The sequence below is a fragment of the Grammomys surdaster genome, unplaced genomic scaffold, assembly GCF_004785775.1.
Source record: "Grammomys surdaster isolate TR1022 unplaced genomic scaffold, NIH_TR_1.0 126086, whole genome shotgun sequence".
In the NCBI taxonomy this organism is placed as follows: Eukaryota; Metazoa; Chordata; class Mammalia; order Rodentia; family Muridae; genus Grammomys; species Grammomys surdaster.
This window is the reverse complement of record NW_021620894.1, coordinates 1,490,204-1,503,927: the sequence shown is the minus strand read 5'-3', so window position 1 is coordinate 1,503,927 and position 13,724 is coordinate 1,490,204. Positions and strand designations below refer to the sequence as shown.

Here is a 13,724-nt window from a genome sequence, read left to right as displayed (position 1 = left end):
AGAAGGCCAAACTGAAAAAGGCATTTGTCCTCCTTACTTCAACCTTTGAAGAAACAAAAGAACTTTTCAAGATAAACTAGACTACCAATATTTGAGGGGGGTTATTAACTGAAGAAATATATAAAACTGAATAAATCAAGATCTCAATGGCACAGGTAAATAAGACTTCTATATGTACTCTAGTCAAAGGTCTCATAGTTGTTCTTAAGATGTAGCTCATTGATAGAGCACGTGTCTGACATGCAAGTTAATCTGAATAGGAACTCCTCCATATAATCTACAAATAAAAAGATATACATTTAAGAAACCTTGACATTTTCTTTCTGAGTATAAGATCACCCAGTGTCCTGTACTTCAGTCTTCATTATTTCTAAGGCTGGAATGTGATACACTGGTGGATGGCTACACAAATGTGCTTGCTCACTTTTCAGTGCTGAGAAAAAAAATGATTTGGTAAATGGCAAAGTAAATTATTTTCTCTACTATAAAATGATAAAGGCTTACTTATATTTCACAGTCTTTACCTCTGAAATTTCCTCATTATTAACTTAATTTTGCATGATGAATAATTTTAATTCTACAATATTCTCACATAAATGATTTTTTATTTTGTTTTTGTAATTGTTTTTGTGTTGTTTTAGAATAGTACCCACTATTTTTAAACTGTAAGTTAAATCTAGGGCTCATGAACGTAAGCAAATGGTCTGACAAGTAAGTACTTCTCTAGTTTGCTTCCTAGTTGTAAACCACTCACCCTAAGAATGCTTCCATTAAAATACAGTTTCTACTTAAGTAAAACTCCTTTTCTTCAAAGTTTTTCTCAGTGCAATGTGGACATCTTTATTTCTTATACTATAGATAAAAGGATTCATCATCGGGCCCACAATAGTATAAAACATGGAAGATATTTTATCTTCATCCACAGATGCACTAGGAGGCTTAAAATACATGAAGGCTGCAGCTCCAAAGAAAAAAGACACAGATATTACATGGGAGCCACAGGTACTGAAGGCTTTTGATCTACCTTCAGCAGACTGGATGCTGAGGATGTTAGAAAGGATCAAGGTATAAGAAACAAACAGTGTGAGGCTGGGTATTATCACATTGACACCCACCACAATGAAAACCACAACCTCATTAATGGAGTTGCTTGTGCAGGAGAGTTTTAGGAGAGGGGGTATGTCACACATGTAGTGATTGATTATATTGCCATCACAGAAGGTCAGGCTTAGCATACAACCTGTATGGGATATGGCACAAACAAACCCCATCACATAAACACCCATCATCATCAAGTGGCAGACCTGATGGGACATAGTGACCTGATAAAGCAGGGGTTTACAAATGGCAGCAAATCTGTCATAGGCCATTGCTGTCAAAATATAGCACTCATCACTAACAAAGAAAGCAAAAAAATAGAGCTGAGTCATACACTCAGAGTAAGAGATGATATTCTGCTTCAGAAAACCCACCAGCATTTTGGGAGTTATGACAGAGGAGTAGCAGAAATCAATGAAAGATAGGTTAAAGAGAAAGTAGTACATGGGGGTGTGCAGGTGAGGATTCAACACAATCAGAACAATCAAGCCCAGGTTCCCCACCATGGAGACCACATAGATTCCCAAGAAGAGGAAGAAGAGAGGCAGTTGGAGCTCTGGCTTCTGTGTCAAGCCCAGCAGGATAAACTCCTTCACTGAAGATTCATTTCCTAAAGCCATTCTTCCTTAGGTCATATCTGTAAGGACAGTAAAAATTGTAACTTGAAAATGGAATTGGAGCCTTCTTCAACCTACAACACTAGAGAAAGACTAAGGAGTAGAATACAATCAAGATCACATTTCTTTGCTTTCCACATTTTATGGGAGTAAAAGTACAGAAATAACAATAAATATATGAAAGGCCATATGTTTATTTCTTAGAGAATAATATTCAGAAAACCAATGACCATTATTGCCTCTGTAGCATCTCAGTTCTACTTCTTCCTTGATAATTTAGGCTCCTAATTCAGGCTCAGTTGTAATCACAACAGACAAGAGACAAGGCACATCAAAGACTCACTAGGTCTCTCAGATTTAGTTTGGGAAAATGTAGAGAGCCGTGGAAAGCAGAGACATCTCTGGGAAGCGATGTCCTCACAAGTTCTGTAATTTACTGTCTTTGTGTAAGGGGAAAGCGCGCGAAGTCACAAGCCCTTCCCGGGGCATATAGAATTTTATGGGCAACTGACCAACCGGGTATGTACACATCACTCCAGGGGGTATTTAACCAGGGCCTTCCCGGGGCTCGGGGCCTTCTCCGCCAGCCGGCTCCCAACAGCCGGCTTTTTCCCAGCGGGTCTTTTCTCTATAACATCGTAATAAAGATCTGCTGAAGAACTTTGGTGTCTGTGTTACTCGCGGGCGAGAACACGCCACCCACAGGAAAAAATCATGCATCCAATTCAACACTTACCTTTGTATGTGAGAACAGCACAAGTAATCTTACTCACTTTTCTGTAGTCTCAAAGAAGGGCCAGTGCAAATGGCGTGGGTGAGCTGTAAAGTTGTAGAGTCTAGAGAAAAATTTTCTGCTGCTACTGGGTTTGGCTTTTTGGTGGTGAGTGAATCTAACTTTGGACTGGGGAATCTTTTAGCCCTCATTCCTCCAGGATCTGAGAAGCCATAAGCTCAAGACCATGATTTCTGCTACAGACTTTTCCCAAAATGACTTCTCTGTTACAGAGATTGGTAAATACTACATCTGATGTCATAAGTGCCATGTGGCAATGACCCAGGAGGGTTTTATGAGTCTTTAATCTCAGGGATGTGATTTAAAATTGAAAGGTTTATGTTTGCCTGGTATTTTCCCAAGAGATCAATTTTGTTGCTAAGAAACTTACAAATTAGTTCAATAGTAATGAAATTTATTAACTAGGGCTATACACTTTCATTTTATTTTTTGTGAATTTTATACATGTATACAATGTGTTTTGATGAAATTCATTTCTGATATCTTCCCTTCTGTTTCTTTTCTTATCGTTTACCACTATTCCACTGAAATACATTTGTTCTTTTCCAATTGCTTAAGGAATTTGTGTCCACACAAACCTTTCCTTATGTATACATATATGAGTGTTATCCACTTAAGAGTAGGTAGCTTTGCAGGGGCTACATCCTTGAAACTTACCATAATTCTCAAAGTATCCATCCATCAACTGCCAATAGTTACTCAGCTAGAGGCAGAATTCATAGTTACATCCTCTCTCCTATTTTTAATTTTTTTCTGGGTTGATTTTACTCAGGTTTTATGTTATATTCTTATTACCACTGTGGCTTCTTTAGGAACACTCTGAAAACATTGTTTTAATGTAGTCATCTATGACCTCTGGCTCTTATATCCCTACTTCTCTAATGATTCCTGAGACTTGGTTGGAAGGTATGATGTGAAGAAGAATGAGCACTCACAGTCTCTAAATCAATACCCATTGACTGGCTATAGATATCTATGTCAATCTTAGTTTATTTCTAAAAAGAGCATCTCTGATAATGGTTGTGAGATAAAGTAATCTATCAGTACATTGGAAAGGCTAATGCTAAATCTGCAGCAGGCAGAGAAATAGTCATAAGTACTTTTCTAGTACCTATGACCCATATAGTCCCAGTAGTTGACCTAAACATCATGGTAGAAATTAATTTTGTCTGTGAAGCAAGCCTTAAATCCAATTCATAAATAGTTACTTACTCCTAAACAATTTGCCAACATTGTATTAGTGGGAATATCCTACCCTGTCAAACATTACTTTAGCTTTTAGGATTCATGCCTGAGTAAAATCAATTATTACATTTGTCCTGTGATAGCATATAGAGACTTTTACCTTTTTAGAAGATGGACAATACCAGACTCATCTCCCAACTTTTTATACAAAGCAAGATAAACTTTAAGAATTACATATATTCCTATCTCTTCAAATTACACAGAATGGTTGAGAAATTGTTAGGAGGGAAGAAATAGTTTCTCACCAAATTTTTATTCATGCTGGCAGAAGTGAGTGCTTATGATGATTTTATATAATACAAATGGAAAAATCATATCCTTCTTTTCAGCTCTGCATGTTTGAAATGAGAGTTTAAAGTTTTGAATTGTGTGTAGGTGGATATGACCTATGGCCATTGTTCTCATGTATAAAAATACAAAAGACTAAAAAAAGAAAGGCAAGTACAAAATTGCATATATGTAGACATGGAAAAAAAATTTTTTAAAAAAGAACTGGACATAAGGCTTTCTTTTACTGCATTATGATTTGACTATATGGTGTCTTCTGCAATAGGATCTAATCATGAAGTTTAGGGATAACAAACAGCAGTGGCAATAGCCTATAATTTGGGGGGTTCTACTGGAGATTAGTGTTAAACAAGTCCAAGCAAAGGAAACTCATTTCTTGTTCTGGGTTTTCATTTGAGAGCATGTGGTGTCTTAAAGGAACACACTTTCCCAATTGTAGGGTAACCACATTTAAACTCTTTTTATGCATGAGTATACTTTAGGAAAAGTGTATAAAAGTAGGTTTACACGTGACTTTCTCAAAGGTTAACTGTTCTGAAACTACCTCTTCCACTCTGACATTCTATCTACTGTCTCACCCAGCCCTTCCTGCTTCCTTATGCCTTATTCTTCCTTTACATCACCTATACTCATTTCACATGCATTTTATTACTGTCCCTTTGGGCACTCTCCAAATAGAAAAGTATGAAAATCTGTCTATTACACTATGGATTCTCCATACGTTCCATCACTAGATGAAATCTTGTGTGGCTCTTTAAAATGTCTTCTTTCATAGATATCACACATACTTCCTAACCTACGTGCATAACCTAAAAGGAATATTGGTTGTTTTCTTCTGAGTGACTTATGAAACACTTAAAGCAATTAAACTTGGTATATACATGACATGCTCTATAAATGCCCAGACCTCTATGAGTACACAGCTACAACACAGAATGTTTCTTCAAAAGCAAAGATATAGAAAGTGCCAATACTTTCATTTATAGGCAAAAATGTGAAAAAGGGGCTACATCTGTAAGTCATGTAGAGCCAAAGCTAATTCTCAAAGGCCATCAAAGTGAATTCCAGTTAAGAGATCTTAAAATATGAAAGAAAAATAAGTAAAGAAAAAAAAACAACTATAGATTTCATCCTTGAATGTTACCCTGGCCTTCTAGAAATGCTAAAAATGTCCAAACTCTTTACTCACACACTTATAACATGAACTAAGATCAGAGGAACCTTAGGAACGGTGAGTTATAATAAGCTCTGAGATGCCAAAATCAATGTTGTATTCCTTTTGAGATGCCATCAGGAGCCATTATTTTTTTTCTCTTTTGTCCCCCACACCAAAAAATAAAACAACTTTAGTACTTAGAAATATTAATATATCTTTCTAAGGCATAATAAAAAATGACTACCACTGTAAAGAGCAAACTAGTATAAGTTTCAGAGGGAATTACAACACTGACTGGACACAGAAGAAACTGGACATGAAAGTACATGCTTGGAATAGAGGAATATAACAAAAAGTCTAAATAATTTCAGAAACAACTGTCAGAATATGAGAAAAATCACAGATCATATCTGTAAATAAGGAAGCACAGGATTAGTGTTGTCTAATTTTTTAAAAATGTAAATAAAGTGACAAAAGAAGAATAAAAAGAAATCTCTCAATTGCATACTTTTCTAAAAGAAAAAAATAACAATGCTAAAATGAATCTCAATTATTCCTGACTCTCCAAAGTTACTAAGAGAACAAAAATTCCTTAGGGAAAACATAAAATTCACCCCACAGGACCAGCATTCCTTGGAGTCCCACAGTGATCAAGTCATGGTGGTTCATTAAATGTATTACATAGAAAATGTTTAGAATATTTGGTTGGTTAGTTTGTTTTGATTATCTCTTTATTTCTCTCCTCTAGTATCATGCAAGATGCCTCCTGCACTGTGAATGATAACCAATAGGAGTGAGGCTTTGAGTAATGTACTAGCTGAATGTCTCTCTATTTAGTAAAATTAGCTGGTGTCAGAAATAAGGCCTTGGTATCAGTGTGTTACGTGAAACAAATAATAGCCATGCCAATATCCTGTGAGGTTTGCGGTGGATCAGTCGATGGGACCATTTTAGCCAAAAATTTAACAAAAAGCAACCTGATTCTACTTTTATTTGGTGACTTAAAAGGTCTATTGGATGTATTGTCTCCATTATATGTCCAGTCCTTTAAAAAAAATTTCTACGTATTAGGGAAACTCTACAGTAGAAGCATTACACAAGCCTTTTCAAAAACCCTGTTATATTAGTTGCCTATTTGCTAGCAATTAGGTCTCTTACAATTTTTCTGACCCCCTAATCTGTGAATAGCCCTTAACCCGAGGAGAGTGGTATGATATGAATTTCTCATTTATTGTGAAGAATCCCAAAGTCTCTTGTTCTCTGCATGTTAATAGGAAGGGAGTCTCTATATTGATTGTTATCTACTGCAAAAAGAAATTTTACTGGTGTGGGTTAATAGGTGCACTGAACTAAGGGTATAGCAGTAATTCATTAAGAATAATTTTGTTCTACCCAAAGATTTAGACTTCTGCAGGAAATTACTTCTTTGTTCTAGCCTAATGTCAGATTCCTGCCTGAAGCCTACTTAACATTAGGCTAGAACAAAGAAGTAATTTCAGACAGGAATCTAAATTTTAGGCTAGAACAAGGAAGTAGTCTTCAGACTTGAAAATGAATTTAGTCTAGGACAGGGAAGTTGGCTCAGATATTTTGGTCATCCTGATAAGCCCTTAGAAACATGTGATCATGGGAGTGTTCACAGACTCTTGTTTATTGCCTTGCTTGTTCTTTGACTATCCGTGTTTATTTTCTTGCTCTTTCCTTGACTATTTGCATTTATTGTATTGCTAGTCTCTCGACCTAAAACTGACCTTAATACCTGCATGTAATTAAAATGGTATAAAAGCAAAAAGGAGGAGGGGGGATGAGATAGGAGGGCTGTAGGGAAGAGAAATCGAGAAAGGGGATGACATCTGAAATGTAAACAAATAAAATATCCAAAATAATAATAAAAAAGAATAATTTTATATACCTCCATTTAACAGAATAATAATAAGTTCTTATTCCCTATTGCCTTAAGACTCATCTAGTCACAGGTTTTTGTCTCCACTAACAGTGTCACCTATGCAAAAATATACAATATAGAAAGAATGTGGTTTGTCCTATTGACAGTGTCCTTTGCCTTACAGAAGCTTTGCAATTCTAGGAGATCCCAGGTATCAATTGTTGGTCTTAGAGCATAAGCCATTGGTGTTCTGTTATAAAAATTTTCCCCTGTGTCAATCCATTCGAGGCTCTTCCTCACTTTCTCTTCTATTAGATTCAGTGTCTGGTTTTATGTGGAGGTACTTGATCCACTTGGACTTTGTACAAGTAGATAAGTATGGGTCAATTTTCATTCTTCTACATACTGACCTCCAGTTGAACCAGCACTATTTATTGAAAATGCAGTATCTTTGACACTGGATGGTTTTAGCTGCTTTGTCAAATGTCAAGTAATCATAGGTATGTGGGTTCATTTCTGGGTCTTCAGTTCTGTTCCACTGATGTACCTGCATGTTTCTGTACCAATACCATGAAGATTTTATTGCTATGTAACCCAGCTTGAGGTCAGGTTATTGCTGATAATAGTTTTCGCTATCCTGGGTTTTTTGTTATTTCAAATGAATTTGAAAATTGCTCTTTCTAATGCTATGAAGAATTGAGTTGGACTTCTGATGGGGATTGCATTGAATCTGTAGATTTCTATTGGCAAGACAGCCATTTTTACTATATCAATTCTGCCAATCCATGAGCATGGGAGATTTTTACATCTTCTGAGATCTTCAATTTCTTTCTTCAGAGACTTGAAGTTTTTGTCATACAGACCTTTTACTTGTTTGGTTAGGGTCACACCAAGATATTTTATATTATTTGTGACTATTTTGAAGGTTGTCATTTCCCTGGGTGATGGGAAAGATGTTGTGGCCTCAACTGTGATCTTGAGTGTGTCAAATCTCCAGTGCTCCTGGATGTATCCAGTCTCCTGAGAGTCAAGCTTCCTCACTGATCCTGTGATCCTGTGATCCAGGGCATTTCAGAGCACCTGGGAGTTGGGCTCCCTCTGGGAACTCAGGATGCAGGTTCAGACTGGAAGGTACCTGTGCCACTTGCCATATGGGGGTTCCTTTATCCCTGGATCCTGGAGGGTCCCAGTTACTCTGGTTGTTGGGGCAAATGTTGTGACCTCTTCACCTGTGATACCTGGGCATGTTAGGGCACCTGAGAGTCGAACTTCCTTTAGGTGTTGTGGGAATGAGTTCAGAGCCAGAGCCCAAGGTCTGCTCAGAGCACAGGATGAAGCCAGTTACATGTGACTTCTTTATAAAATAAAATGGTTTGTTTACAACATAAAGAAATAACAATTTATATTGTACAACAATGTCATTGGTAATACACAATATTGTAAAGTCTACGACCCCACAAAGGAGAGAAAACATATTGATGTTTGTCTTACTTAGACTTACTTAATTTACTTAGTAAAATCACCATGAGATGTATCCAATTTTCTACAAATGATATAATTTCAATCTTATTTATGGTTGAAAAAATCCACTGGGTATATAAACTTCATCTTTACCCAGTCTCTGGTTTTTTGTTGGGTTTTTTTTTTTTTGACACCTACATTGCTTCCATTATTTAGTATTTTAAAAAGTGTCTCTGGAAAATATTGACTTGCAGTTTTGGATGAGTACCAAAAGGTGATAGAGCTGGGTCATATGGTAATTCTATTTCTAATACCTTGAGAAACTTCTATACTGACTTTTATGGTATCTTGAAGAGTTTACTTTCCCAGCAGAAGTATAAAACAGTCCACCTATTCTTCAGCACTCATTTTACCTGTTTGCTTGGTGGCTGCCATTTTGAATAATGTGAGATGCAATCTCATTGTAGTGTATATGTGCTTTCTCTTTGATGATTAGTGATTTTGAACATTTAAGACTGCCTATTATTACTTTGTTATTTGTCAAATGTTTGTACATTGTATTAGCCTAGTCATTGTTCTGTGTAGTTTCAGGGTTTTTTTTTATTTGTTTGTTTGTTTGTTTTGTTATTGTATATTTGAGATAATAATTCTCTACATAACATATAGATACTAAATATTTTTTCTATTCTCTTAGCTTTCTTTTCACTCTACTTATTGCTTCTTTTTACTGCAGAAGCTTTCTATTTATTCATTCATTCATTCATTCATTCATTCATTTATTTTTTTCACTCGAGATTTTACTCCCCTCCTGGTCCACCGTCCAACTGTTCCACATCCCATACATCCTCCCTGCTCCCTGTCTCCACGAGAATGCCCCCTACACCATCCCACCAGATCTTTAAACTCCCTGGAGCCTTCAGTCTCTTAAGAGTTAAGTGCATGTTCTCTGACTGAACCCAAGCCCAGTAGTCCTCTGTTATATATGTGTTGGGGACCTCATATCAGCTGGTGCATGCTGCCTGGTTGGTGATACATTGTCTGAGAGATCTCCGGAGTCCAGATTAATTGAGACTGTTGGTCCAGGGTCACCCTCTTCCTCAGCTTCTTCCAGCTTTTCCCTAATTCAACCACATGGCCAGCAGCTTCTGTCCATTGGTTGGGTGCAAATATCTGACTCTTTAAGCTGCTTGTTGGGTCTTTCAGAGGGCAGTCATGATAGGTCCCTTTTTGTAAGTACTCCATAGCCTCAGTAATAGTTTCAGGCCATGGGACTTCCCCTTGAGCTGGATCCCACTTTGGGCCTGTCGCTGGACCTCCTTTTCCTCAGGCTCCTCTCCATTTCCATCTCTGCCATTCTTTCAGACAGGAGCAATTATGGGCCAGTTTTGACTATGGGATGGCAACCCCATCCCTCACTTGTTGCCCTGTCTTTCTGCTGGAGATAGGCTCTACATGTTCCCTTTCCCCATTGTAGGGCATTTCATCTAAGGTCCTTCCCTTTGAGTCCTAAGAGTCTCTCACCTCCCGGGTCTTTGGTACATACCATGCAAATCTATTTTTCTATTTTATCCTGAGCTGCTTGTATCTGTTTAGAAACTCTTGCCTATGGCTATCCTTTGCCTTAAACTATTTTTGCCATAGTTTCTTCTAAGATTTTCATGTCTCTGTCCTAGTCGTTGATGCAGTTGCAATTGATTTTAATACAGGTGAGATATTGGTATCCAGGTTCATTCTTTACATGGTTAATATGCAATTTGGCTAACGCTGTTGGTTGAACAGGCTATCATTTCTACAGTGTACATTTTTTGACATAGCTGTTAGTGTTAGTGGCGCCAAGAACCTGTGACTAGATTGGTCTTAAGTCCATAGTGGATAAGATACAATTGTTAATCTGTTAAATGTGTATATATATAAATGATTTTTAGTGAATTATTCCTATACTCATATTTCAATGCATCAATCAACCCATATCAGAGAGCTTCTTGAAGTATATGTCACTTGATATAGAGATTGTTTTCTGATTAACTCGCTGAGAAAACAGACTCTGCGGAACTCAACAATAAATGAAATGTTGATATCATACCTCACCCCTCAGGTTCAGGTGCCGAGGACCAGCCTTGGCTTGGAGAGAAGTTCCTGAAAGAGAAGTGTTTAGGAGTGGTTTAAAAAAATGACTGAAAGTCAATCGTGGGTCCAGATTGGTGGCCTAGGTTCTGCTGAGATGGGTTTCCTGACTGTTTTTTCTCTGTGTTTTGCTCTGATTTACACAGCTTTTTCTTCCAATTTTAAAAGATCTCTGTTTGAGTCAGCTCTCTCTGCTAGTAAAATTTGTAAAAGCCCTCTGGATAACTCATGGGTTTTCTGACCAAAAATCAGACAAAAAAATGCTAAAATAATTCTTGGATCTTCTGACAAAGTCAGAAATCCTGTTAGAAAAATTATAAGTGTAATTTTTTGTGTTTTCTGATTAGAATTGGAAAGCCAGAGATATTATAAAAGAGCTATAAAAACTTGTAAAGGAGCTGTGTTCTCTTTCCATGGATTTTCTGACCCAAATCAGAAATCCTGTTAGAAACAATTCTTGAAGAATTATGTTTGGTCTCCAGAGATTTGACAGCTCAGCTCTTCCTAGAGAAAAGCTTCAAAGAGGAACTGTTATATCTCTCTCTGCCAACTCATCTCATATAGATCAGAATCCTAGTTTTTTTATTCACATATCAATTCAGTTATTGGCTCTGGGTTCCTTTTGATTATCCTATGAATCAGCATCTTTTGACACCAACCCCTCAGATCTTAGGAGAGAGCAAACACACATTTCCTTTTAACATTGCAAAACAAAACTAACCAACAAATAAACCTTAACAGTATATATATGGAATATATTTAAACACCAAGTCTTGATGAACATGGGACTTGAAAAAAATGTTGATCCTGTGGGGCACATTTCAAGTTTGCCCTAAGGAATTTTTGGTCTCTTAGTAATTTTGGAGAGTCAGGAATAATTGAGATTTATTTTAGCAGTTGTTGTTGTTGTTATTTAATACCTTAAAATTTAAAATCTACAAATGAGGACTTCAATTTTTTTTCTGCTATTTTACTTATATTTTTCTATAGACTTCACCACTTCTGTGCTTTGTTATTTAGATAGATGTCCTCTGATTCTTCTCATGTTCTGACAGTCATTTCTGAATTTATTTAGTCATTTTGGTATGTTCCCACACTTCAAACTTGTACTTTCATGCCCAATTGTTTAAAATCAAATGTAAAAGTTTGACCAAAAAATTGATCCTTTTAACTTCTACTTGTAACAATACCACAACTTAGTCAGGCCTTAAGGTAGTGTCTTAGAAGTTTTTTTTGCTGTTGTTTTGTTGATTCCCTTTAATGAGAAATCTTGCTGAATACTCTCTTGAAATGTCTCCTTTATATATTTGATTTATCAGAAGTTAATTCACAGACCTTTCCTTTGTTTTTTTTCCATTTCTTCTCCCTCTTTCTTGCTCTGATTTCCTTTTCTTCTCTTTCTTTCTCCTACTTTTTCTTCTGTTCCCAATCAGTGCCCGTTGTAGTTGCCTCTGAAACTCATCCTAATTCCCTCTCTATAGGGCTAGCCATTTTTTTTAGCACTCTGTGACCATATTAACTTTTTGAAGTGGGGATTTTGTTTCAGTTTTATGTGACAAAAGAGTAAAACTATAATTAACTATAATCCCTATGGCATGCCAAACTGAATACAACTTTGATTTTGGCATTTCAGGCCTTACTATATTTCACTGTTAAATTTTTTGCTCTGATCTGAGTCTATGTTACATGTGTGTGAGAAGATACATAGGCTGTCCTCACATGTTCAGAAAATCAGGGTACCATTCAGAGATGAAAGCTGTATGGTTTCTTTTTTTCATTCTGAGCTTAGTAACTCTGATCTTTAGTTCACTTTGATGGACTCAGAAAATTAGCTTTGGTTCTACATGCCTTAAAGATGTGGTTCACATTCTTGTCTATGAATAAAAACATTGACACTGTATAAATTTTCTCTTATGGGAAAATATTCTGCATTGTTTCTAGTATGTATTTTTAGAGGGCTGGGAAGGAATACTCATTTATTCATTCTTCTATACATATTTATAGAGCATCGTATGTCAAGTTTAGTTGCTTTAACTTCTTCAAAAGTAGCTTTCAAAAATATAGGCAATATTCATTTTACATTATGGACTTTGATTAGAACTATATGTAACACCTATGAAAGAAGACATTATAAAGAATAACATAAGATTTCATCTCATGGGGGAAAGTATGGAGTATTCATAGTATATGAGACAAATTCTCATAGTTTTCTATTTGAAGAGTATCCAGAGTGGCAGTAATAAAATATATGTAAAACTGGAGCACAGATAATGTGAAGGAAGAATGAATAATAAGGATACAGAAAGGGTTGGATGCACCAGTAGGTGAAATAGCCAAGTAGAGAAGTGAGTTTGAGGATGGATAGCTAACACTAACCTTTGAGAAAGTCATATGTGAAAGATACGGTCAAGAATTTTACATATAGCTGAGTAACTATTGGCAGTTGATGAATACATTGAGAATCATGGTCAGTTTCAAGAATGCAGCCCCTGAGAGGCTACCCACTCTCAAGTAGATGGCATATATATATGCATCATAGACATAAATATTGACATATAAATACAGATAGTCCTAAGTGGACACAGTGGGTTAAAAACTGGACAAGAAAATGAATCGGGGGAGGAATAGGAGTAGACAGGTAGGAGAAACTGGAAGGGAAGACATCAGGGGTGAACTTAATCAAAAAAGTGCATAAAATTTTCAAACACAAAAAGAAAACTGTGTACCTCTAAATGAGACATTTTCATTACAATTATACTGATTTTAAGTACCATAGGAACAAAGCCTGATCTCTTGGGGGATAATAATCATGAGAAATACAAGCCTTCAAATTTTAAATCAGGTCTCTAAGATTAAAAACATATAAACCTCTCTTGGGTCATTGTCATATGGCTTGTGACATCAGTAAATGCTATATACCAACCTCTGTAATAAAGAGGGCATTATAAGAAAAGCCACTAGCAAAAATCATGATTCAGTACTCATGGCTTCAAAAAACCTGGAGAAATGAGGGCTCCAGATACTGCAGTCAAAAATTGATTTTCCTCATCACTAAAA

The 13,724-nt window shown here is 36.4% G+C and overlaps 1 pseudogene across 1 annotated transcript; it reads right to left on the bottom strand.

Moving 5' to 3' along the window:
• Positions 1-788: 788 nt before the first annotated feature.
• LOC114611200 lies at positions 789-1,733 on the bottom strand (annotated as a pseudogene). The gene has a single exon (XR_003709803.1). The product of XR_003709803.1 is annotated as an olfactory receptor 145-like (transcript).
• Positions 1,734-13,724: the final 11,991 nt, after the last annotated feature.